The 25,059-nt window shown below is 30.8% G+C and overlaps 1 long non-coding RNA gene across 1 annotated transcript in view; it reads left to right on the top strand.

Moving 5' to 3' along the window:
- The window catches only part of LOC145279963 (uncharacterized), a 28,815-nt gene extending 18,901 nt beyond the window's left edge, over positions 1-9,914 (top strand). Inside the window, exon 3 of the long non-coding RNA XR_013868501.1 lies at positions 8,084-9,914. This is a non-coding gene — a long non-coding RNA (uncharacterized LOC145279963). The remainder of the gene's footprint in view (positions 1-8,083) is intronic.
- Positions 9,915-25,059: the final 15,145 nt, after the last annotated feature.

Raw genomic sequence — 25,059 nt, 5'->3', positions numbered from 1 at the left:
TTAAGGTTTATTTTGACAAAGTCTCTCTTAAAAAATCAACCTAAAATAAGGTAATTACTTAATCAGTATGAAATTTTGGTACTAGTGCAAGTGCACTAGTGCAGTACAGTAGTGCAGTGCTGCAGTGCACGTATTGATCTGTGCTGAAATAATAACGTTATTATTTAAAAAGCCATTCTTAACATGGGAAAGGGAGGATGTTTTGTACCTATTCTATACTTTAACCTTACAACTGAATAAAAAAGCATGCCATAAAACTTTAATTAAACTTGGAAATACGATTTAAAAAATAGCGCGGATCAGTAAGATTAGATTATCCATAGAGTCCTCTTTGCATATACAATGTGCCTTCAATAAGTTTCTAGACTTTTTTTGTACGGGCATTTAAAATTAGTGTAGACTCTTGAAAATTAAGTGAATAGCTACAGCAAGAATTGGAATACACATTACTAAAGCCTGATTGTCACAGATAGTGAACTTCAAACATGCAATCTGAACGTGAGGACATTTTGGAAAGAACGATATGCAATAAAAATCTCTTTTAAGCCTGGAAAAAATGCCACAGCAATGTATGGAATCCTTCAGACTGCTTTTGGACAAGTTTGCATGCATCTAGCATCAGTTTTTAAGTGGTATTAGAGATTCAAGGAAGGCAGGGAATCTGGGAGGGATGATGACAAGTGTGGGAGTAGAAAGGAAGTAAGTACACCAGAGTTGATTGGCCAAATAAAGAATTTCATGGATAAGGACCGTCGTGTCTCTAAAGAGACAATAAGTGTACAGTTTGATGTCAGTGTGGGAACTGTACACAATCATTGGCGTGGAATTGAAGATGCAGAAGATTTGCGCAAAGTTTGTCCCAAGAGTGCTCCATCCTTGTCACAGACTATATGATCAAGATGGGCATCAAGACAGTTCCTCACACTTCCTATAGTCCAGACCTTGCTTCCTGTGACTTTTGGTTATTCTCCAAGCTCAAGGAAAACCTTAGAGGCTGTCGTTATGAAACAATTGAGGAGATGAAAGAGACTTTGACAAGGGTCATTAACATGCTCACACAAGAGGACTCCCATGGGGCATTCCAGAAGTTGTTAGAACGCTGCAACAAATGCATTTACTTTGAAAGGACTAGAGTTTTATGTGTGCGCTATCAATAAAAGTGCTGATACGAAAAAATCTGGAAACTCGTTAGACCTGTTTTATATGTCTATCTTTTATTTGCTTTTTAATTATAAATAGTGCTCTTATAATTATCGGTGTGACTGCAGTTTTCATATTAATAATTTTTTGTCTCTTTGATCTTAATGGTGTGATCTAATGTCATGTCAAAATCTAATTTGAATGTTTTTGTCAAAGTAACAACGGGTTTCTGAGATCCCCATCCTTCTCTACAATTAAAAAAATAGTCTCACGATTGCAGTTTACCATAGAATTCAGGTTGACAATGACAACATTTTTTGGAATTTGAATAAGTATACAGTCTTTGCAAATTGCAGTGGAGTTCTAGACGGTGCTCTTTTTCAGTCTGTTTATCCTCTAAGACACTTTATGACTATTTGTCTTGTCTCAGTAAAATTGATATACATGGTTATATTTTAGCGTAAGTGGTGTCAGATTAAATTTTGGTATCACATAAAATAAAAATGATCTTTGATTTCATGAGAGGTGATATTATTAACAGAACTATGCTTCATTTGTTTTGTATTATAACTGATTATTTTATTCATTATCTTAGTTTGATTTTGGTAGTGGTAATCTGCCTCTGTCTTTTATATTAGATATTTTTCTTGTCCTTTTTATACGAGGGGCGTGCAATAAGTAATGCCCCTGACCCACTTCCAGTTGTCTGATCTAGCTGAAATTTTGCATGTGCAATGATTTATATCTCTACGGGTTATGTGCCAAATTACAGCTCTGAACTAATTGTGGTTTCTGTTTTACAGGTGTTTGAACTGAGTCAGGTGTGAAATGGAGCCTGTTGAATTTCGAGCAGTGATCCAGTTTTTGTATTTGAAAGGACGCACACCACAGGAGACTTGATGAAATGAAAGAAACTTATGGTGATAATGCCCCATCATATGACCTTGTAAAATGCTGGCATTGTGAATTCAAACATGGCCGGAAGTCTGTGTAAACAGCTCCTAGACCTGGTCGCTCCCCTTCTGCCATTGATGAGGTATCTGTCCATTAAGTTGAGACTGCCATTTTTGAAGATCGGTGCATTACTATTTGCCAAATAGCCCAAGATGTCTGTCAAGATTCGTACAGGGTCTGTGGAAACTATCATTCATGACCAGTTGCATATGCATAAGGTGTCTGCCAGAGTGATTCCCAGGTTGCTCACACCATTCCAGAAGTGAGAACGCGTTGAGTGCTTGAGGATGAATTTGGAGATGTGCCAAGAAGATGAGTCAAAGTTTTTCAAAAGACTGATTACACAGGATGAAACCTGGGTCCATCACTATGATCCAGAGATCCAAGCCCAGTTAATGCAGTGAAAACACTTGGACTCACCACCTCCAAAGAAGGCAAGGGTGCAGCCCTCCGCTGGCAAGGTCATGCTCACAGTCTTCTGGGACCAGGATGGAGTAGTGATGACAGATTTCCTGGCAAAGTGTATAACAATTACAGGAGCCTATTATGCTTCACTTTTGAGGAAATTAAGGGAAGCTATCAAAATCAAGAGGCGAGTCAAGATCAGCTAAGGTACCCTCCTCCTGCAGGACAATGCTCCGGTCCATAACTCGCATGTCGCCAGATCAGAAGCATGGGTGTGTGATTATGAAATCCTCCTCCATCCTCCCTACTCTCCTGACCTTACACCCTCTGACATTCACCTCTTCCCAGTCATGAAGTTGTTTTTGAAAGGAAAGCATTTCCCAGATGATGCAGCCTTGATTTCTGAAGTCACGTCGTCGTTGAAGGACCAACCTGGGGTGTTCTACAAAACGGTCTCCAGAGCTGCATTAAACGATGGGAGAAATGCATAACTCTGAGTGCTTCCTATGTAGAGAAAGACTAATAACTGTGCCAAGTTTCGTTGCTCTACTGCTATGGGAAGTGGGTCAGGGGCATTACTTATTGCACGCCCCTTGTATAATCATACAATCTTCCCTGCTTATAAGTTCATTGTTACCTTTTTCCATGCATAGTTATTGGTTAGTATATTCTTTTGGATGTACTATCATCACTTTCTTCGTTCTTTTGATCCATGAATCTCAGTTCATTTCATCCAGTCTATGAAGGGTCCAGAGCATCTTATGAATAATGCAGACGTATTTTTGATAATAAATCAAGTTTGTATAGGTGATATACTTTTACTATCAAATCGAACACTAGAAAAATAATTTTACAAAATGAACAATTTATTATTTTGGATATTGATTCAATGAAACCATGTCAATCCATTCCTGTTTACATAGAGATGGTCATTATTATTCTCTGGATATAATGCATTTTCAATTGTCTTTTCTTTTATTTCTGTTTTGGGGAGGGGGAGGTTCAATATATCAGAGTTCTCTTATTCAGTTAATGAAGTATTTAGAGTATCTTAATATTCAAAGATATTTTAGATTAAAACTATATAAATTTTATTATGCAGTTAATTTCTATGGACAAAGTAAGGAATACGGAACACAGAGCAACTTCACTTAGACAAGCAGAGACTTTGGGTGACACCGCTTTAACCTTCACTTTAGCAATTTTCGAGATTAAGAGTATGTTTTTTATATACTAGCAGTTCAGCCCGGCTTTTCTTGGGCGCTATGTACTGTTCATAACTTACTCTATGTGTGAATACACTTTATGTAAGATTTCAAATGTTTAGACCAAAATTTGTCTGAGTGATTTCGTAGAGACTGCAAATGTCAATTTTTTAACTTTGACTCCAATTTTGACCCTTTAACATTTATTATTTTGGTCTCTAATCAAAATAGAAAGGCTTACCCATGTCCAAGTTACCTACATCTAAAATTTCAAGTCTTTAGACCCAAAATTGGCGGAGAAATTTGGTAGAACCTGCAAAGGTCAATTCGTTCAACTTTGACCCCTTCACTTCAAATTTCTGGCCGAAAACCAATTAAAATGATTTTCCTAAATCGCAATACACCTTATGTCAAAACTCGAGTCTGTAGACTTAAAATTGACAGAGTTATTTGGTAGGGAAATGTACACAGAGACACACACACACGCACAGACATTTTCACTTTTATATATATATAGATTTACACAATTTTAATTAATCTTTGAATTGATATTTTTATCTTAAAAAATAAATAAATAAATAGTAATAAAAATTTCTTTAATAAAACTATTTAAACCAAAGTCTTTAAGAGCAGAAACAAATATGAATAACTAACTTGTTTGGGTGTTCACGAATGTTTTGTGGATTTTCGCAATCAAGATTGATTTTTTTTATGTAGAATCCTTTTTTCTGTGTCCGTTTTTAATACAAATCAATATTTATTTAATTATTAAGATGTTAACTTTAGCGACAATATGTTTTTTTATTGTTTTTATTATCATTATTATTATTTCTTTTGTTTTGTAAATATATAAACACACTCTACATAAAAATCAATCCTGGTCGCAAATAATTTGAATGTTTTTTTATAGAGTCCATTTATTTACAAAATTTTATAATAAAACTATTTAAACCAAGGTGAAAATTTAAATTTAAATTTTAGTTTAAATAATTTTATTATACAATTTTATAAATAAAAACACTTCCCATAAAAAAGTCAATCTTGATAGAATAATAAAAATAACAATCCGCAAAAATCTTTCTGAAAATTTCAGAGGCTTTTGCATGTTGCATTTTGTGTCATGAAAATCCACTCGAAAACTTAAAAGTTTTACATGTTTCTAAAGTTGATGTTTTAAAAATAATTAAATATTGCTTTGTATTAAAAACGAACACAGAAAACAATTCCCTGCTGGGTCCATTCCTAGGTTTCAGGTATTTTATTATAATCATTCCTTTTTTTCTCTGCTTTTGCTGTTATGTCAAAATTACTAATGAAAATGTAGTATAATCTTTTGGATATAATGGTATGTGCATTGTTATTATTATTATTATTTTTTTTTTTTGGTCCGTATAAGTTTTTTGTTACCTTTTTAATTCTTACTTAGAGCAATGCAATGTGTAGTATCATTACTTTCTTCGTTTTGGTTTTTTTTTTTTTTGTGTGAGGGTGAATCTGAGAACATTTTCTCCAGTCTATGAAGGGTCCAGAGCATCTTATAAATAATGCAGAAATATTCAAAAAAATTATTTCACAAGGTCAAGTTATTGAAATGAATGTATTTTTTATATTGATTCAATCGAGTCATCCCAATCATTTGTTTCATTCTTTCCTGTTTACATAGAGCCAGCCATTATTATGCTTTGGCTGTAATGCATATTGAATTGTGATTTCTTTTATTTCTTTATTTTTTTTTTGGGGGGGGGAGGGGTCAATGTATTGGAATTCTGTTATTCAATCTATGAAGGATCCAGATACGTAAAGTATTCAAATCTATATAATTTTTTTTTTGTTTTTGTTTTTGTTTTTGTTTTTCTACATTTCAGGTTTTCTATTCTAGTCATACCTTTTTTTTTTCTCTGCTTTTGTAATTATGTCCAAACTATCTTGCTAATGAAAATGTAATATAATCTTTTGGATATAATGATTAGGGCTATGACAAGAGAATATTCTTTTCATTATTTTGACTCTCGAGTATATATCAGTTAATATATTATATGTTTTTAGATAGTAATGTGGTTCTCGATTGATTAACTGTGTCTAACTGTATCGGATATATACTCGAGAGTCAAAACAATAAGAATATGCTGTTGTCACAGCCCTAGTAATGATATGTGTATTGTTATTACTTTCTTTATCCTTTTGGTCCATACCTCCGAGTTCTTTTCATCTACTCTATAGGTTGGTTCATCCAAAGTATCTAAGGGTAATGTAGAAATAGTTTTGATAATAAAGATATACTAGATGACGTCACCTACTATTTCACATATATTTTTACTTTCTAATTTGACACCAGGAAAATCATCTTTAAGGTCACAACTACTGAAATAAACTATTATTCTTTATGTTGATTCAAACAAAACCAATTCTTTGCCATATTCTTTCCTTTTACATAGTTTCAGTAATACTTAAATTGGATGGGTTTTTTTTATTTCATTGGATTTTTATTAATTATTCACTAAAAATGTACAATTAAAGAAATCAATAATGTATTACTTTATATATTGGTTCACTCACATTTATTTTTTTTTTTATTTTTCTCGTATGATTGTTTTGTTTATTATTTCTGTACTGAGTGCTTTTTTTATTAATTATTCATAGATATTATAATCATTAAATCACAAATAAATACTACTTAATTTGTGGCATCATTAAAAATTTAAATAATTTTGGGAAAAGCTCTACTGTGAACAGAACTGTGTAATTTGATTGTATTTATGTATTTTTTAAACACAAAATGGAAAATGTTTGAATAAGGTTTACGAGTGGTAACTAAATTTTCTTAGAGCCTCAATTTTTACTGAGAATATAGCAACCCTTCTTCAACTAGTATTAAACAATCGATGCCATTTTAATTGATCATTGGGTACTTATCCATAGAAGCTATCGTGCTGAAATAAAAATATTATTTAGAAATCCATTCTTAATATGGGAAGGATATTGTATTTTGTCACTATTCTTTACTTCAACTTAACAATTTAATAAGCAAAAGATATTGAAAAACTTGAATTTTACTTGAAAATATGTAAAAAAAAAAAGTATGTTATCTTCTTTTCATAAGTACCTATTATTGTTAAACATGATATTGTCTACTAAATCTCAATTTTTATATCAATTCATTCTAATAGAAATATTATTTATTGATAGAAATTAATAGAAATTATTATTTAGAAATATTTTTGGTGATAATTTTTGTTTAATATTTCTTTTTAATCAACAGATAAAAATTCCTGATTGAAATACATGAACTTATTTAATAAACGTTTGCTGTTAAGGGATCTTTGAAGTCACCATTAGAAGATTAAAAAAAAATTTTGAGAATAAATACAAATAATAAAGAGGAGTTTCATTCATGCAACAACTGTTAATTAGTATTTCTATGCGGTGCAGAATTTAATAAACATGTACAAACACACTGGAGAGACACTATCCTTGAGTGTCTAAGGTCTCTCTGTACAGGGGTTTGCGAGAACAATCTGGCATGAGGATACTTTTCCCTAGAAGTAAACCCTGACCAAATATTCCAAATCACATAGTATTCACTGCCCAAATAAGATCTCCTCACTATGGCTAACTGACATTAGCTTTGATGAAGAATGGTGCACCTTCTTCAAGTGGTGTTACCTCAAGTAATAGCACGAAGGTGGATACTCCATCAGACTAGATAAATTCTTGCCCTGGAATCCAGTAAGACCAAGAAACCAAAACGAAAGATATTCTACAGCATATAAAATGGTTAAGTTGGAAGAGAAAAAGTATGTTCTTAATTTCTTTACTAACTCAGTGTTTGAGAGATAGAGAACTTTAATGAAATATTTGAATATTTATGTATCTCATATAGAGTTCAAGTGTTAGCCCCACGTAGTGGGCCTCTTGATTTCTGAGACATTCGACTGAAGTAAAATAAAACAAAAAAGAGAGAAACCTTAGAAGTAATGATAAAATTTACTTAAATCCCGAATTTTCACTGTAATGCAGTGATATTGCTCCAACTATTATTAAATAAGCAATGCCAATTTAATTCATCATTGGTACTTAAGCAGAGAAGGATTATGCTGAAATAATTATATTATTATTTAGAAACCCATGGGGAGGGAAGGGTGTTTTGTAACTTCTGTTCTTTCACCAAACAATTTAATAAACAAAAGATAAAGTAAAACTTAAATTTAACTAAAAAATACTATAAAATAGTATGCTAACTTCTTTGTATTAGTAGCTACCATTGTTAAAGATGATGTTGTCTAGTAAATATGAATTAGATCTGTACATCATTTGATTCTGATATGAAATATGTTTTATGATATAACTTTTGTTTAATAACATTTCTTTTGTTTTCACAGATAACAGTTCCAGATTGAAATACATGAACTTATTAAAACTATTTAATTAATGCTTGCTCTTAAAGGGATCTCCGAAATCTTCTAAATCATCAGAACGGCATTTTTACCAAGTTCTTTAAGAATAAACATGAATAGAAACAATAAAGAGAACTTAATCTTGCAACAACTGTGAATTAGTATTTCTATGTGGAATTTAATAAACATGTACAAACACAGTGGAGACAATCCTCATGTTTGTCAAGTATGTGAATCAACTTTTTCTGCTAAAACTAACCGTATTTTTACAAAGTTTTTATTTAAGGATAAGCATGGATACAATAATTAAAGAGGAGTTTTATTCTTGCAACGACTGTGAATTAGTATTTCTGTGCAGTGCAGAATTTAATAAACATGTAAAAACGCACGGTGGGGAGAAACCTTATGTGTGTGAAATTTGTGAAACTGGATTTTCATTTAATGGATCGTTAAAAAGACATATGCGAACACACACAGGAGAAAAACGTTTCTCTTGTCAAATATGTGGAAAGGCTTTCACAGAGAAGTGTGACTTAACAGTGCACATACGTGTACACACTGGTGAGAAACCTTATTCATGTAAAATATGTGGAAAGACATTTTCAGATAATTCTGGTCTGAGAAGCCATAGTAGGTCGCATACTGGTGAGAGACCTCACTCATGTGAAGTGTGTGGGAAAGCATTTCCAAAGAAAGCTGCTGTAAGAAAACACATACGACAAGTTCACACAAAAGAATATAGTGAAAAACCTTATTCTTGTGAAGTTTGTGGTGCAACATTTCCTACCAATTCGCATTTAAAATACCATACAAAAAAACACACTGGAGAAACTTCTTGTGAAGTGTGTGGTAAAACATTTTCAACGCTCTCTTATCTAGAAATTCATGTACGAACACATACTGGTGAGAAACCATATTCTTGTAACACATGTGGTTTACATTTTGCCAAATCTTATGAGTTAAAAGCACACATTAGCACACACACTGGGGAAAAAGTGAAGCCATTTTCTTGTGAGGAGTGCAATGCAGTGTTTCCCTCCAATTCTGCTCTAAAAATGCACAAAAGGTCACACACTGGAGAGAAACCTTTTTCTTGTAAAATCTGTCATAAAGCATTCTCACAAAAATCACATCTCAAACGTCACACGCGGACACACACTGAGCTGAACGTGAAAACATAATAAAATATCAGGACCTAAAAATGATTGAAAAACAACATGGTGTTTGAAAGTAATCAACATTATACTTGTTGTGAAAGGAGCAACTGGCTTAATAAAAAATATCTTAATATTTGGAAACAATCCTGGAAAGACAAAGTTAACGAAATACAGTTGGCAATTATAAAGGGAACAATGTATATTCTTAAAGAGCTTTCGGATATAAATCAAAATCTTAATGAAATCAAATGTTAACTCCAAGAGGAGTTAGCTCCCTTGATCTTTTGAAACTAACTGAAGTAAATTTTTAAAAAGAAACCTTATTCTTTAATGTTTGTGGTACGAAATTTTCAAGGAATTCAGGTTTGAAAATCCACTTGCAAACACATCCCGAAACGAATAGCCTAGAAACTGAAAGTTTTATGAGTGTTTTCAGTCGGCACTTGTGCGTTACTGTCATAGAACATTTTTGCTTTTATTTTGAAGATCATAGAATAGGTAGAGACAATTCAATTTTAGAACCAGCGGAAACAATTCAAATATACTGTATCTGAAAATGTTAACAAATGTCAACGAAAATACGATAACACAAAAATAAAACATTAATTATCTGAACATTTATTGAATGAAAATAAAATTAAGAAAATTGCGGCATAAAATAGAAGTTTTTAAAGTTTTTTTCTTTGCACAAGAATTTGAAATGAAAAAAGTCAAAATGTCAAACGCCACATTTGTACACACACTAGTGTCTATTCGTAAAAGAGCCCTCGGATATAATTAAAATTGTAACAGAATCAAGTGTTAGCTCCAGGAGGGAGCCACTTGATCTCTTCAAACTAATAAAAGTAAAATAAATTAAAAAGAGTGAAACCTTATTTTTGTAAGGTTTGTGCTTTGTTTTCAAGGAATTCAATTTTAAAAGTGCACATGCAAACCCATATCAAAGAGAAATACCTGATAAACTGACTGCCTACTAGACGGCACCCTCGAATTATTTTAGTTTTTTGTATAAAGTATTGTGAAGACACCCTTATCTGAAAATAGTTCTCATATTTAGTAAACCCTGACCAATTATTAAAAGAGTAGTGCTCTGTTTCCTCAAACTATTGAACATTTTCTCCAGGTTGGTGGCAGGGACACACCCTCTATTTATAGAGGTCAATTTCGAATAACAAATAACACTTTTTATGACTTGACTATTTTAACTTTCTTAAGTATATTATAATCTATGATTTTCATTTCTATCTTTAATTAATATGATGTTTTGTATTAATTAATGGCAGACATTTTTATTAATCTGTTAAAATAGTCATTGTATTCACATTCGTATCGTTTCATATTGGTATATAAAACATTATTTTTTTACTATATTGTATTTTGATTCATAAATTTTATTACATTCAAATTTTAAAAAATTAAATTTAACCTTTTTGCTGCTATATTTTCCACTTCTGTGCCTTACATGCCAAAGAGACATAGCCAAGAAGCTGAATGCCCACTAAACGGTAACCTTGAGTGTCTTTGGTTGCTTTTTATGAAGTTTTGCCAGGCCATCCTGACATGAGGATACTTCCCATGTGAAATAAATCCTCAGCAACTATGCAAAAGAACTGGTGGCTTATCTCCTACAGCCATCAAATACATCCTCTATGTTGTGGACAGAATGAAACAATCGTTAATTTTGTGAAAAGCTTTACTGTGAACGGAACAAAATTTTTTGAATAATTGGTCATGGTTTACTTAATAACAAATAATATTGTTTTATGGAAATTATTTCAGACAAGGCACGAAGCCATTTAGTGCAAGAGGATAAAAACAAAACAAAGATACTACTTCAATGTAAAAAAAATGATTCTGGCCCAGAAAACAGCAATGCTTTCTCCAATGTCAGAAAATGTGAGGAGTAAATGACAAAATAATGGAAGTGGGAATTGCCAGGCTGCCAAAAGTAAATGCAGGGTCCAGTTTATTTTTTTAAATTCTTTAATTAGTTATTTTACATTCTTATATTGATTTAGGATATTACATTTTATTATTATTATTATTTCATTTCTGCTTTTAATCAACATTTATTTTTATAATTAATGGCAGTCATTTTTAATAAATTTGTTAAATAACCATTATATAAGTGTTTCTTCAAACCTTCAAACATATACTTTTGGTGTGGACAGCAACACTCCCTCAATTAATAAAGGCCAACTGGTAATAACAAAGAACATTCTTCTTTTATTAATCACTTATATTAAATACAAATAAATGACTACATTTCTCATTTTTTTTCTCAAGTACATGGATTTTGAAAAGGAAGACCTCGTTTCTTTGTATTTCATTTATCATCATAATATTAATTTATTTTATTACATCATTTTATTAACTTTATTACATTCTATTATCAATTAACTATATCAAGCATATTATATTCTATATTTATTTCATTTCTTTAATTAACATGTTTCTTGATTAATTGATGTCAGACATTTTGAATCTTTTTTTATTGTAACTATTGTATTCACATTATCCTTATATGTACATTGATGTCTAAAAAAATTCATTTCTATATAGGTACATGTAAAATGAACCAAAATTCAGGAAATGAACCAATGTTTATGAAAATTTCAGTATTAATTAAGGATTATAATATATAATGATTATAATATATAATGAACACATTATTTGTATATTATAATCTATCTTTACTTCATTTCTGTTTGTAGTTAACATCTTTGCTTTATTGAATAATTGGTAGCGTCTGTTTTAAATAATTATTTGTAATAACGATTATGTTTGCAATAGTATCATTGTATATGCAATGACTATATCTAGGGCAATTCATTTGTCTCACCAAAATTGATATACCTAGTAAAATTGTAGCACAAGGGGTGTACAATTAAATTGTGGCATCACATGAAATAAAATGATACTTACTTTCATGAGAAGTGCTTCATTTGCTTTGTATTATAACTGATTATTTCATTTATTATTTTAGTTTAATGTTAATAGTGGCAATCAGCCTCTTTGTGTTTTGTGCTAGATATCTTGCTTGTTCTTTTTTTATACCATTCATACAGTTTTTCCTGCTTATAAGTTGGTTTTTATATGTTTTTTTTTTTTTCTTGCATAGACCCAATCAGTATTTTTTTATTGGGGAGGATGCAGTGCAATGTGTAGCATAATTACTCTCTTTTGTTCTTTTGATCCATGGATCTGAGGTCATTTCATCCAGTTTATAAAGGGTTCATTTTTTTAGAGATATGAAATGGCAATTTCGTTATTTTTCTTACTCAGAGTCTTTGGTTAGTCATGAAATTAAAAGGTGAATATTCGACAAGATAGAACTAAAAGTTCATTATTTTTATGAGAAAAGAGTTCAGAAATATATTGGCCATGCATAAAGAGGGTTACCAATGGAGGCAAAAAGGTTTATAATAAATTAAAGTTTCTTTCAGAATGAGAGGGAGAAAAACTTTAAAGATAAAAGAATTACTCGTCTTTATACTTGCATGGTAGCTTCCAGTGTCATTTAATTTCACCATGTGCGTTTTTTTCCATGGGAATAAATTTTACATCATTACGATGGAATCCATACTGGTGCTAATTTAACGAAGAACTAATTTAATTTTGGCAAGTTTTACGATATTTTTTTTTTATTAAACTTTTAGGTGAAAGTACAGAATAGTTGCAAAACACTATCCCCTCCCCATGTTAAGAATAACTTTTTAAATAACAGCGTTATTATTTCAGCGTGGTACAATCAGTACATAAGTACTCTGCATTGTTTCCAGCTGACCTATACTTTTCTTTGTCACTGGAATCAGGTAGTGTCGACATAGGAGAGGTGAGGTTGTTTCACGATTACATGCACATGCACTCTTACAGGGAGTATACATTGTCTCCTGAGACAGAATGGCGATTAATCATTTTATTTTTATGCTCATACAAGCTGCCTATATCTGGTGCAAGTTTTCCGGATATTATGCTTCCCTTTTAATCAGTACTATATCTTCCTATATAAATTCCGGCAAAATTCATTCTCCCAAACAACAAATATATAGAGGGGTTTTGGATTACGAATAAGCATATGGTGGCATGAAAGACAAGACAAAAACAGGAGGAACATTTAGCCGATTGATATACAATCATTTATTTCAGGAATAAGTTGAGAGAAGAGTAAAAGATTTGTCAGTTCAATGGCAGAGAGTTCTGGCATGGTGGTAATAGTAGTAGTAGTAGTAGTAGTAGTAGTATTAATTCTTGTTTAAAAAGTAGCGTCAATGGTGGTCATGCATTGTTTTGACTATAATTAAAGTACTTCTTATGATATTAATACCTTTATTATCCAATCTATTCTTTATTGTCAATGGTCATTATTCTTAACATGGAGAGGGAGCGTTTTGTATTGCTTGGAGATTGCGTCACGTGTCTTGTGCAACAAGTTAAAAAATGAATAACACTTCAAAGTATTAGATAAAACATGGAAACATGAAGGTCTTATTATCATAAAGATTACTTGACGACAACATATTTGACTGATATTCCTTCTTACTGTACCCTAGGCACGGCCAAAAAATGGAAAAATAAACACGTAGTTGTTTTTAAAACGAATCAAAATCCATTAAAATCTATTATTCTTGGGCAACTTTTTTCCCAGAAAGATAAAAGCCTGACTTTTATTATATGAAAAGCAAAATATCAAACTTTTTCTACTATTTTTAATCGAATTTTAAACTTAAAATGTTTCATTCACCACCATTTTTGTCTTGCTCGATAAAACATTCAAATAGTTTTTAAAAGGTTTTTAACTAATTAATTTTTTTGTCTAAATAAGATTTAGGAGGATTTGCAATAAGAATATGCAAAACATATTACAATATGAGTACTTGAATTACAAATAATTCCAACTTTTTATATATCACTCTATAGATTTTGCGTGGCGAAATTAAAACAAAAATTAATGATAGTTTAAAATAAACTACGGAGGCCTTGAGAGGACTTAATAAACTTAAGTTAGCCAAGTATTTTTAACGTTTGATTTGATTGGGTTTAATTCTTTTTTTCATAAGCGATATATAGATTTGTTGCCTACACAACCTCCGAAGTTAAGCAACAATGAGGCTGGCCAGTACCAGATGGGTGACCATTTTAGGAATGCTAGGCGGTGTATGTGTTGAAAACAACTCCTGCATCTAGTATCATGCTTGGTCCACCATATGTGAATTAACCAGAAATTGCCGAAAGCAATTATTGTATTTGTAGCAGAATGCACAGTTATTTATCGATTTTTATATTTTATTTTTTTTGTATCGTATCGATTCTTCAAAGTATTGCCTACTTAATTATCGATTAATAATCTTGGGCTCACAAAGAAAATTATATATTTATTTTTCAAAGATTTAAAAGTAGTGTTTTACTGTTTTTCTGCAAAAATAATGTTGTTTGGATTTTTTTTTTTTTTTTTTTTTTTTTTTGCTAATCTGAAAGATAATAATTATTATTATTAACATATTCAACGAATTTAACACTCCAAAACACAAAAGATGACAAATGAAACACATTCAAAATTCGGATTTTCGACCTTAAAATATTTTTATCTACAATCCTCACCCTCTCCACAATACAATATATTTTGTTCAGTTTCGGCTGATTATTTTAAACATATTTGTACCCACAAATAAAGAAAGGGGGGGTTTGTAGGCATATATATATATATATATATATATATATATATATATATATATATATATATGTATATATATAAAAGTACACCATTCATTCTTCACTTAATAATCGGTGAAAATTTCGTATTGATTGGATAATTACTTGATTTTTGATAGATTTGTAAAGAGAGTCCATAAAAAAGTACTTACTTCCTCGTTCTGTTTTGGCCGTACCTCCCGTACCCGTACACCCCTAAAAATCAACTTTATTATTCTTGTTTAATTCTTCCTTTCGATCTTCTAGGCCACATTGACCATTTCTTTTTGTTTTATACATGTATTTTTATACATTATCACAGCTTACATTACAAATTAAATACGCAATAGTTTTTCGTGGATGCTCTAAAAAAAAAAACTATATTGAATAAACGTAGGGAATGGACTCATTTTAAAATGAGATCTTAATAAAAAATACACGTTACCTCGCCGTTCGTTTCTTAAAATGATTCCTTAAACACGGTACGTGCAAAATGCATGGCCGATGCTCAAAATGTATAAACATTTTGACCTCTCCCTTTACTTAAAAATTCACAAAAAATCAGAACATTAATCAATTTTAATGAAATTTTCAGTATTTATCAAATAATGATCGCGGAATATAATGAACGAATTATTATTATTTAAATCTCAGTGAAAATGTACTATTTTATTTAAACGAAAAACACCTTTACTAAAGGTATTGTTTTCAGTTATGAAAAAAAAATGAATGAATTTATTTTCACTTTCTTTTTATGAAAACAAAACTTCGGAAATTGTAACAATAAAAAAGAAAAATTATTTTTTTCTGGAACATTACGAAAAAGGCCCCTAACGTTTCTTTTAATGAATTCGATATAACTCGGAAAAAATTAATTTCTTGAACTACCGATATTATCATAGAATTAAGCATTGTTTATTTTATATTTTCACACACAAAAAAATATAATTTCAAAAATTATTTCTACTTTTTTTTAGATTACATGTTTCACGTAATTTTTACATGTAATATTATTCTAATATTTTCCTTGCTTGAATAAACATGAAACTTTCAGTGTAGCATAATTTTTATATAATATTGAAAAATAAAAAAACAAAAATTATTTAAAAGTAGGAACACAGAAAAGTAATTAAATTAATAAATAATAAAAAATTATACAAACATTTACAAGAGAAATATACGGATGCTTAGGAAAAAAAAAAGAAACCCAGCACTCCCTACTTCCCTCCAACTGCCTGACGTCATTTTCAGAAAACCTTTTTACTTTCTGACATTTGGCTTCTGTAAAATCCACGCTTACACAGCTTCGTTCATCTAAGCTAGGATTTCTTGCTTTTGGGGGTAAATTAAACCATTTGTTTTTTTTGTACAAACAAGGTGATTTATTTTAAATTCAGTATCTTAGGAGTTTACTAATTATCTTTGAAATAGACCAAGAAAAACTAATATTTATCTTTCAAAGGATTTTTACAATGAATTTATTTAACTTCACAATTTAGCTAAAATTGTCGGCTTCCGAATGTCACTGTGAAAACATTTTTCATTATAACGTTTTTTTTACGTGTACAATTTTTTTTTTAATTAACTTTAGGCTTTAATCTTTCAAATACAATCAAAAAGTAGTCGGAAACTTACGAAAACATTATGATACAACCAGTGGCGTCTCGTGCCTGGAGCTGTGGAACTGCAGAACCCCCAAGTCATTTCTACTCATTATTATATACACGTTAAAAAGAATACGTTTTTTTTTCTTTCTATGTGATAATATATCATATTATATATATATATATATATATATATATATATATATATATATATATATACTAGCAGGGGTGCCCGGCGTTGCTCGGGTGTTTGGAGGTGTACGCTGTGCAAAAAAACAAAAAAAATGGTTAATTTTTTAAAACTTTGACCCCTATTATGACCCCTTAAAATTTATAGTTTCGGGCTCAAATCACTTTATTAAGTTAGATCCAGGTTCAAGGAACCTATATCTAAAATTTCAAGTGTCTAGACCCAAACTTGTCGGAGGAGTTTGGTAGAGTTCTTAAAGGTCAAATCGTTGAAATTTGATCCCTTAACAGCCAAATTTCTGGCTGACACCCGTCACGTCGATTTTCCCAAATCTCAGTACCCGGTATTTCAAATTTCGAGTCTATAGACTAAAAATTGACAGAGTTATTGCCTAGGGAAATGTACACAGACAGACAGACACACAGACACACAGACAGACAGACAGACAGACAGACACGTTCACTTTTATAGATATATAGATAGATATATATATATATAATCCTGAAGCTTAATGTCGATAATTGTCCCCATACTCATATAAGCATAAAAGCAAAACTTTGCTTGGAGCTGCGAAATTTACAGTTACACATTTTTAGTGAATTTCGCTTGTGCGCATGCCCGATCTAGAACGGCCAATGTGAGCCAATTTGGAACTGTAGTTTTCGCAGTTCTAAATGCGGTGTTTGCGTGTTTTCGCTTTTTTTTTTTTTTTTAAGAGGCTTTGTTTAGAAATGTTTTCTTTTTATTATTATTAAAAAGTGTAACGTGTTCTTGTAAATAAAATCTCCACCTTAAAAAAAAATTCCCACACTTTAAAATGCGATTTAAGCAGACAAAAATATACAATATGCCAAACTTTTTTTTTTTAATTAAAAGTGTTTTGGCTTTTAGCCTTGAAGCTACAAACGCGACTAATGTTATTTTTTTTTTTTTTACCTATATGGCTTATTTTGTTTGAGTTTTTAAGTAGTTTGAAATCTATTTATTTTGTAGTAGTTAAACTTTACAGAATCAAAAATATTTACATTTTTTTCTATAGAAAAGCGAAGAAAATTTTATTTTTAAAATACATTTTAGTTTGAAATGTTTTTACCTTATATATACAGTGATGATCATATTTATTGGCACGGTAAAATAAAAGTTAAATTTTGTCTAATAAATTCTAAAAAAGGGATTAAATTAAAGAAAATAACAAAGTATATTATGTATTTTTAACTGGCCTTTCTGATGCAGCAATCGGATTTTAGAAAAAATAAATAACAAAGGAATAACAAACATAATTGCAAAAAACCCTTGTTCAAAATTATTGGCACGGCTTTGTTTTTCTTTTAGTATCAGTATAATATCAATCAATTTCCGGTTTACGTGCTTTCTGAACTTTTTTATAGCCATATTATGCTTGTTTAACGCTAATTCAGTGAATAATTTTTTTCAGATAATTTTTAGATAGCGATTTATTTAAACTATTATAAGTGACTAAATTATAATTTTCAATCGCCATGGTTAAAACTAAGGAACACAGCGAAGACGTCAGGAAGCTTGTTGTAGCATGCCATACCAATGGGGAGGGCTATGATAAGATTTCAAAGAAGCTAAACCTTCCCAAATCCACTGTTAGAGCCATAATAAACAAGTTCAAATCGCAAGGCCACGTTATGAGTTTAGAGGGTAGAGGGAGAAAAAGGATTCTTTCCCCAAGAGATGAACGGAAAATTGTTCGACAAGTAAAACAAAACCCAAGGATCTCTGTTGGGGAGATTGTTGATGAACAGAGCACCTCTGGAGTGAATGTATCTCGACATACAGTTGGTAGAGTTTTGAAGAGAGCTGGTTTAAAAGCATGTCGTCCGAGAAAGACTCCCTTATTGAAGCCTATGCACCTGAAAGCAAGGCTAGCCTTTGCAAAACGTCATATTGATAAAGATGTTGCATTCTGGAAACGTGTTCTATGGACTGACGAAACGAAAATAGAGTTATTTGGCCATAATAAAGTGTCTTATATTTACAGAAAATCTGGCGAAGCTTTCCTGCCTAAGAACACCATACCCACAGTGAAGCACGGTGGAGGCAGTTTGATGTTTTGGGGATCCTTTGCTGCCTCTGGACCAGGGCGACTTGTTAAGGTCACAGGTAGCATAAAAAAGGAAGATTATGTTAAAATATTGGATGAAAACCTGAAAGACTCTGCTAAAGAGCTCTCACTTGGTCGTCGTTGGTGGTTCATGCAAGATAATGACCCAAAGCATTCGGCTAAACTGACTAAGAAATGGCTTGAGGACAATCATATTAATGTTTTGGAGTGGCCATCACAAAGCCCAGACCTTAATCCAATTGAAAATTTATGGAGAACATTAAAATTGAGGGTAATGCAAATGAAGCCTAAGAATCTTATTCAATTGGAGGATTATTGTCAGGAAGAGTGGGCTAAAATTACTACTGAAGAGTGCAACAACTTGGTTGGAAACTAACTGAGGAAGGTAATCAAGGCCAAAGGCTATACAATTGATTATTAAATAAATCGTGCCAATAATTTTGAACAAGGGTTTTTTGCAATTATGTTTGTTGTTCCTTTGTTATTTATTTTTTCTAAAATCCGATTGCTGCATCGGAAAGGCCAGTTAAAAATACATAATATACTTTGTTATTTTCTTTAATTTAATCCCTTTTTTAGAATTTATTAGACAAAATTTAACTTTTATTTTACCGTGCCAATAAATATGATCATCACTATATATATATATATATATATATATATATATATATATATATATATGCATATATAAATATATATATACACACACATATATACACACACATATATATATACACACATATACACACACACATATACACACACACATATATATACACACATATACACACACACATATATATATATATATGCACACACACATTATATATACACACACATTATATATATATATATATATATATATATATATATAAGCTTTAGCATTTATTTACCTCTCACGAGGACAAAGCAAGAAGTTTTACACTTTGAACAAAGTTTTTTTTAATTAAAATGTGCAATAACAAGACGAGTATGTAAAACCGTTTTCATAATAAGCTTAGTAAATAGCAAAGCTTGTTTTTATTTTTATATAAAAAGTTGTAAAAAGATTTGTAAATAAAATTATGTATCTTTAAATTTTTTTTTGTTTGCTCATAGTACAAACATGTAAACTTTTTTATTCTATATTTTATTTACAAAGTTTTGTTGTAAACACATATTTTTAAATTTTAAATAAAACTGTTATCCAATAAAACCATTTTTAAATGGTAAACTCCTAACTTTACCATCGTTTGCAAGCAAAGATTTTGTTTTTATGAAAAAAATAAAGTATTAAAAAATTGTAAATAAAATGTATTTAAAAAATGTTTTTCGTTTGTTTGCCCGCGGAAAAAGCCCGTAAAATTTTATTTTATCTGTAAAGTTTAAAAGAAATATATTTGTATATTTTTTTTTATTACTCTGTAAAGTGTACACAATTTAAAATAGTGTTTTTTTATTAAAATGTTTTTGCGTATTACCCCTTTTTTGACGGCTTATAATGGCAAGTTAAAAATATTTGTATTAAAAAAAGCAATTTTAATGACAAGCTTATTTTGTTATACGCCTATTTTTAATTAACAACAAGCTTTTTATAAATAAAACCGTTGTTAAATAGTAAAACTTTTTTCGTTAATAAAAATCTGTGACCTAAAAGTTATAAAATTATGATTCAACTCAGTTAGAACTTCCGGTTCAGTTGAATCGCAAAAAGAGGATCACGTAAACATTGTATTCCTTCTACCCTAATTGATATTCTACTAATAGACTACCTAGTACTTACCTGTCCCAATACAATTGATATAAAAAGAATTTAACCATGATCTCCAACAAATTTAAAAACTGCTATTTTAGAGATAAGAAATACTAAATACTGTAAAAATCCTTCACAAACACTCAAGGGCGAAGCTAAAGAAATGTGTGACTATATATCTGTTGATATAACGGACAGATATTCTTCAACTAAACATTTAATACTTGCTAAATTGTTTTACAAGATAAGCTTTGCTAGTTTTAAGAAAAAACTACCCACAGAAGAGATATCCTTGACAACTGAAGCATATCCCATGATTGACAAAGAAAAGTTTGAAACTGAACTAGAAATATTTTATATTAGGTCAGATATTCATGAATATTGCAAAGTAATTGATCTCCTGAAATTTATTTTGGAAAACAATTTAAACGATGTTCTTAGTGAAATCACAAAACTCGTAAAAATTATCTTGACAATTCCCATGACTACATAAGAGATAGAACGTTGTTTTGCAACTCTGAAAAGAATAAAACCTTTTCTAAGGAACACCATGGGCTGCAGAAGACTAAATGAACTTGCAGTGCTTTCAATTGATAAAAAAGTTCTTCAGCAGTCATTCAGAAGTTAAGGAGAAAATTATCAGTCTTTTCTCACAAATTAAAAATAGAAGAATGAAGTTTACTTTCAAATGAATGTAATAAGTAAAATATTTAAAATATTTACATCTATTTAGGATTCCTTTAAGTTATTGTATTTTTATACGTGTGCATACGTATAAATTATGTATATTTTTATGTTTGTTTTATTTTTACACAATATTAAAACAATAGGTATTTTTTTATAACAGCACCCCCACTAATCTTAGGCACGAGCCGCCACTGGATAAAACGGATTTCAAAACTATGTCCTATACCTACCTTAAACAAAAATATCCAGGAAACAATGCACTAGCAGTGTCAGAAATTCGCCATTATAAAAATGCGTGATGAAAACTTGAATAATTAGACTTACTATATTTTGAAGCTTATAACTACTTGAAAAATGTAATTCAAACCCTAATTTTTTTTCAATAAAAGTAGCAAAGACCACATTTTAAAATAATAACAGGTTTAATAGCAAAATATGCAATATTTGTTTTTTTTAATCGGTTTTCTTTAAAAAAAGATTTCCAGAAAATCAACAAATTTTAACTTACTTTGAATATAATATATATATATATATATATATATATATATAAATTCGAAAAAATCACTTACCTATAAAAAATACTAATCAATGGGTACTTCCATTCTTCATTGTTAAGAATTTATCCATATTTGTATTTTATATTCCATGTCCTTTTTAAATAAAATACTTTTTTTAAGCAAGGATTAAAAAATACTGCGACATCAGATGTTTCAGAAGTGGAATAAAGGGAGACAAATGTTTCCTTTTATTCGAGTTGAAAACTTCGGTGGCCTTAAGCGCCAAAATCAATCTCCCTTTCTATTGCTGGCTGTAAACAAAAGTTAGTAAATATGGGCCATCGTACTTGAAAAATGATCACATTTCACTTACCAGTTTTTTCCGTTGAAAAAATTCCACTTGACCGATTTTCGATTTTTTTATTCTCTTAAATAAATATATAAGTTTTTTATTTAATATACTTTATTTCTTCTTTATGGAGTGATTTTTTTTTTTAATCTAAAAAAAAACATTGAATGAAGCAGAAAAATTGTTGTAGGTATTCAATCTTTTCAGGAAAAAATTTAAAAAATATGAGGTTTCACTTAAAAAAAAAAAGTCAACATGGTTTTTAAAAAAAAAGGTTTTCAACTTTTGACTGGACAGGTTAATTTGCACAAAACTATTCTTTTTTTGTTTTAAATTAGATTATTTTATTTATCTTTTGTCTTCAACTTTTGATATATAAACCTTAGGTGAGAAAATTAATTATTTTCATTTTAATAGACATTTCAAAATGGGGGATGAATTAAAAAAAAAAAAACGTTTGTCTAGAATATTATATTTGGTTTATTGGAAAGAGCAAAAGTTTCGCATTAAACCTGCAAATATTGTTAAAATTGAACCAATAGAAAAATTTTGATAGATTTTTAAATTGAAAAAATTGAAAAAAATTTAACTCATAAAATCCAATTCATTTTATTACGTAAAAAAATGGCTGCATGAGCGCGCACATGCACTTTGTAAACACTGTTGTTTAAAAAATAAAAAATAATATTTCTATTATTTTTAAAAAAACTTTAATAGTTTTATTTTGGAAGTATATTCCATAAAGAAATTAAACAAAACCACTTTAAAAAGAGAAATTACGAGTTTTGTATATTTTATTCGCAGTTTTGTGTTAAGAGTGTCAAAATTTCCCCAAAAATTCTGGCATACTTAACAACTAACTTAACTTCATAATAAAATACATAATTCAACAATTTTTCGTTAAACAAATCTATCATTATATTTAAGTGAATTATTCACATCAAGAACGCAGTTAATGCCTAAAACAGCAACAAGTGACATGAAACAACAGTGTGCACTACTGTTCACAACTGTCAGCTACTGCCTACCACTAACCACCTCTTCCCAACACTGACAGTCATCACCTCAAATTTACTGTCAGTCACCATCCTGTCAGTGTCTAGCACTTCCGCCAGTGAATGACACTACCATACAATTGATGACTGCTTTGAAATGAAATAGTCTGTCTTCAATATTCATATATTGAAGGCAGACTATTTCATTTCAAAGCAGTCAAATACAACTCGACACTGGTTATGATCGATAATGACCAATAATGACCAAACACACGTAACCGCCTAAAATGACAATTACTACCAATGCTCGCCATTAAAGACAGACAATTTTTTTAAGCAGTCCATAGAGGCCGATATTGGTCATGACCAACAGTGAATGGCACAGACACCAACAGTTCAAAAGGCAACCAGTGGTCACTGGTAAACGTGAGCAAATGCAAGCAACTGCTTCCAAACAGCACGAACCATCAGTGATTAGCACTGCCCACTACAGGCAACCAGTGGATGCTAGTGTCCAGCAATACCGAATGTTGAAAACAGATGATTTCAGTTCACAGCAGTCAAATGGAGGTTGATACTGATCATGGCCGCCACTGGCTAACAGTTGCATAGGGAGTCAGTGCCTACAAATACACAACAGTACCTACCCAGCAATCTCCCCAAACCAACATTATGTGCCAGTAACCCCCAGTGTTGACAATGGCTAACTGCTACTACCTGACAATGGCCGACTGTGGAAGCACAGTGATTTCATTTGGGACACAGATGCCATAGCTAACAACCGTAATTTTCCACAGCTGACAACTGATTTAATTTGTTCACGGGATCATCAGAGCTGTCTTAACTTCCAACTGGCAATGGAAGTAAAAATAAACAAAAAGAACATGTGGAACTTAGAGATAACCAAACAAGTAAATAAAAATAAACAGGTGTACTTTAGAAAATGTATGAGAGAAAACTCCGTTTTAATTATAAAATGGCAAATGGAAATGGAAATTGAATGAATAGTTTAACACGATTTCTTCTCAAGGGTAATTTTTGTGGTAAATGGTGAAGTTTAGGTGACAGGTCCATCATGTAGATGGATGTTTGACATTTAGACATCATAATGCGATTTTAAAAAATGCGTATAAGTGATAAAATGGTTTTATCTTTGATTTTTGTCTGTTTTAATAAAATGGGAACATTTGTACTCAATTCATATTAAATGTGTGTGTGATTCTTGACTATATACAACGATGTTATCATTACCATAAAATGGTCAGTTTGAAGGCTAGGGATCACACCACAAATTCACTACATAACATTATAATAATTTTTTTTTTTTTTTGTGATTCGGAAAACATTGGTCATTTGAATGTATGCACTCTGGCCATGCCCTTGGCCGTGCTGACAAAAGGGAAAAGAGAAAGCCATTCATAGTCTATCACCTGATCCATATGTCGCATGCACTTTAACATTTTCACCACATTTAAATACTTAATAACCCAAGCTATTAACGGTAATACTGATGACAAAGTTAAGGCGAAATTTGATAGATATGGCCGCATTTTTAATAGTGGGTGTATCCATGAAAAAATATATCAGCTTCCACCAGTCCAAAGTTCCGTTCAAGTCCATGCTAAAAAGGAGCCTTTTATTGCTCTGTACCACATCGTAAAGAAATACATGTCATGCATTGAAGCGAACTAAAAGAATTACAAGTCATCATGTAAAAATATACAAGTCTGAAGAAATTATTTCTATTTATACATGCAGCACAATCACGTTAGCACATCCGTTCTCATTAGATCATCAAAGCTAAGTAACATTGAACCTGGTCAGTACCAGATGGGTGACTGTTCAGTTATACCAGGCACTGTATGTAAGAAAGCATCGACACCTCCCTGGCAGAACTGTGAAAACCTAACATTGTCATCTCCTCTGACTGGGATATACATACAACTGAGGACTGTTTGTGAATTTAA

This window comes from Euprymna scolopes, chromosome 7 (assembly GCF_053919585.1).
Source record: "Euprymna scolopes isolate OS-2025 chromosome 7, ASM5391958v1, whole genome shotgun sequence".
NCBI classification, from domain to species: domain Eukaryota; kingdom Metazoa; phylum Mollusca; class Cephalopoda; order Sepiida; family Sepiolidae; genus Euprymna; species Euprymna scolopes.
Note: the sequence above shows the minus strand (reverse complement) of the source record. Positions and strands in the feature narration are given on the sequence as shown.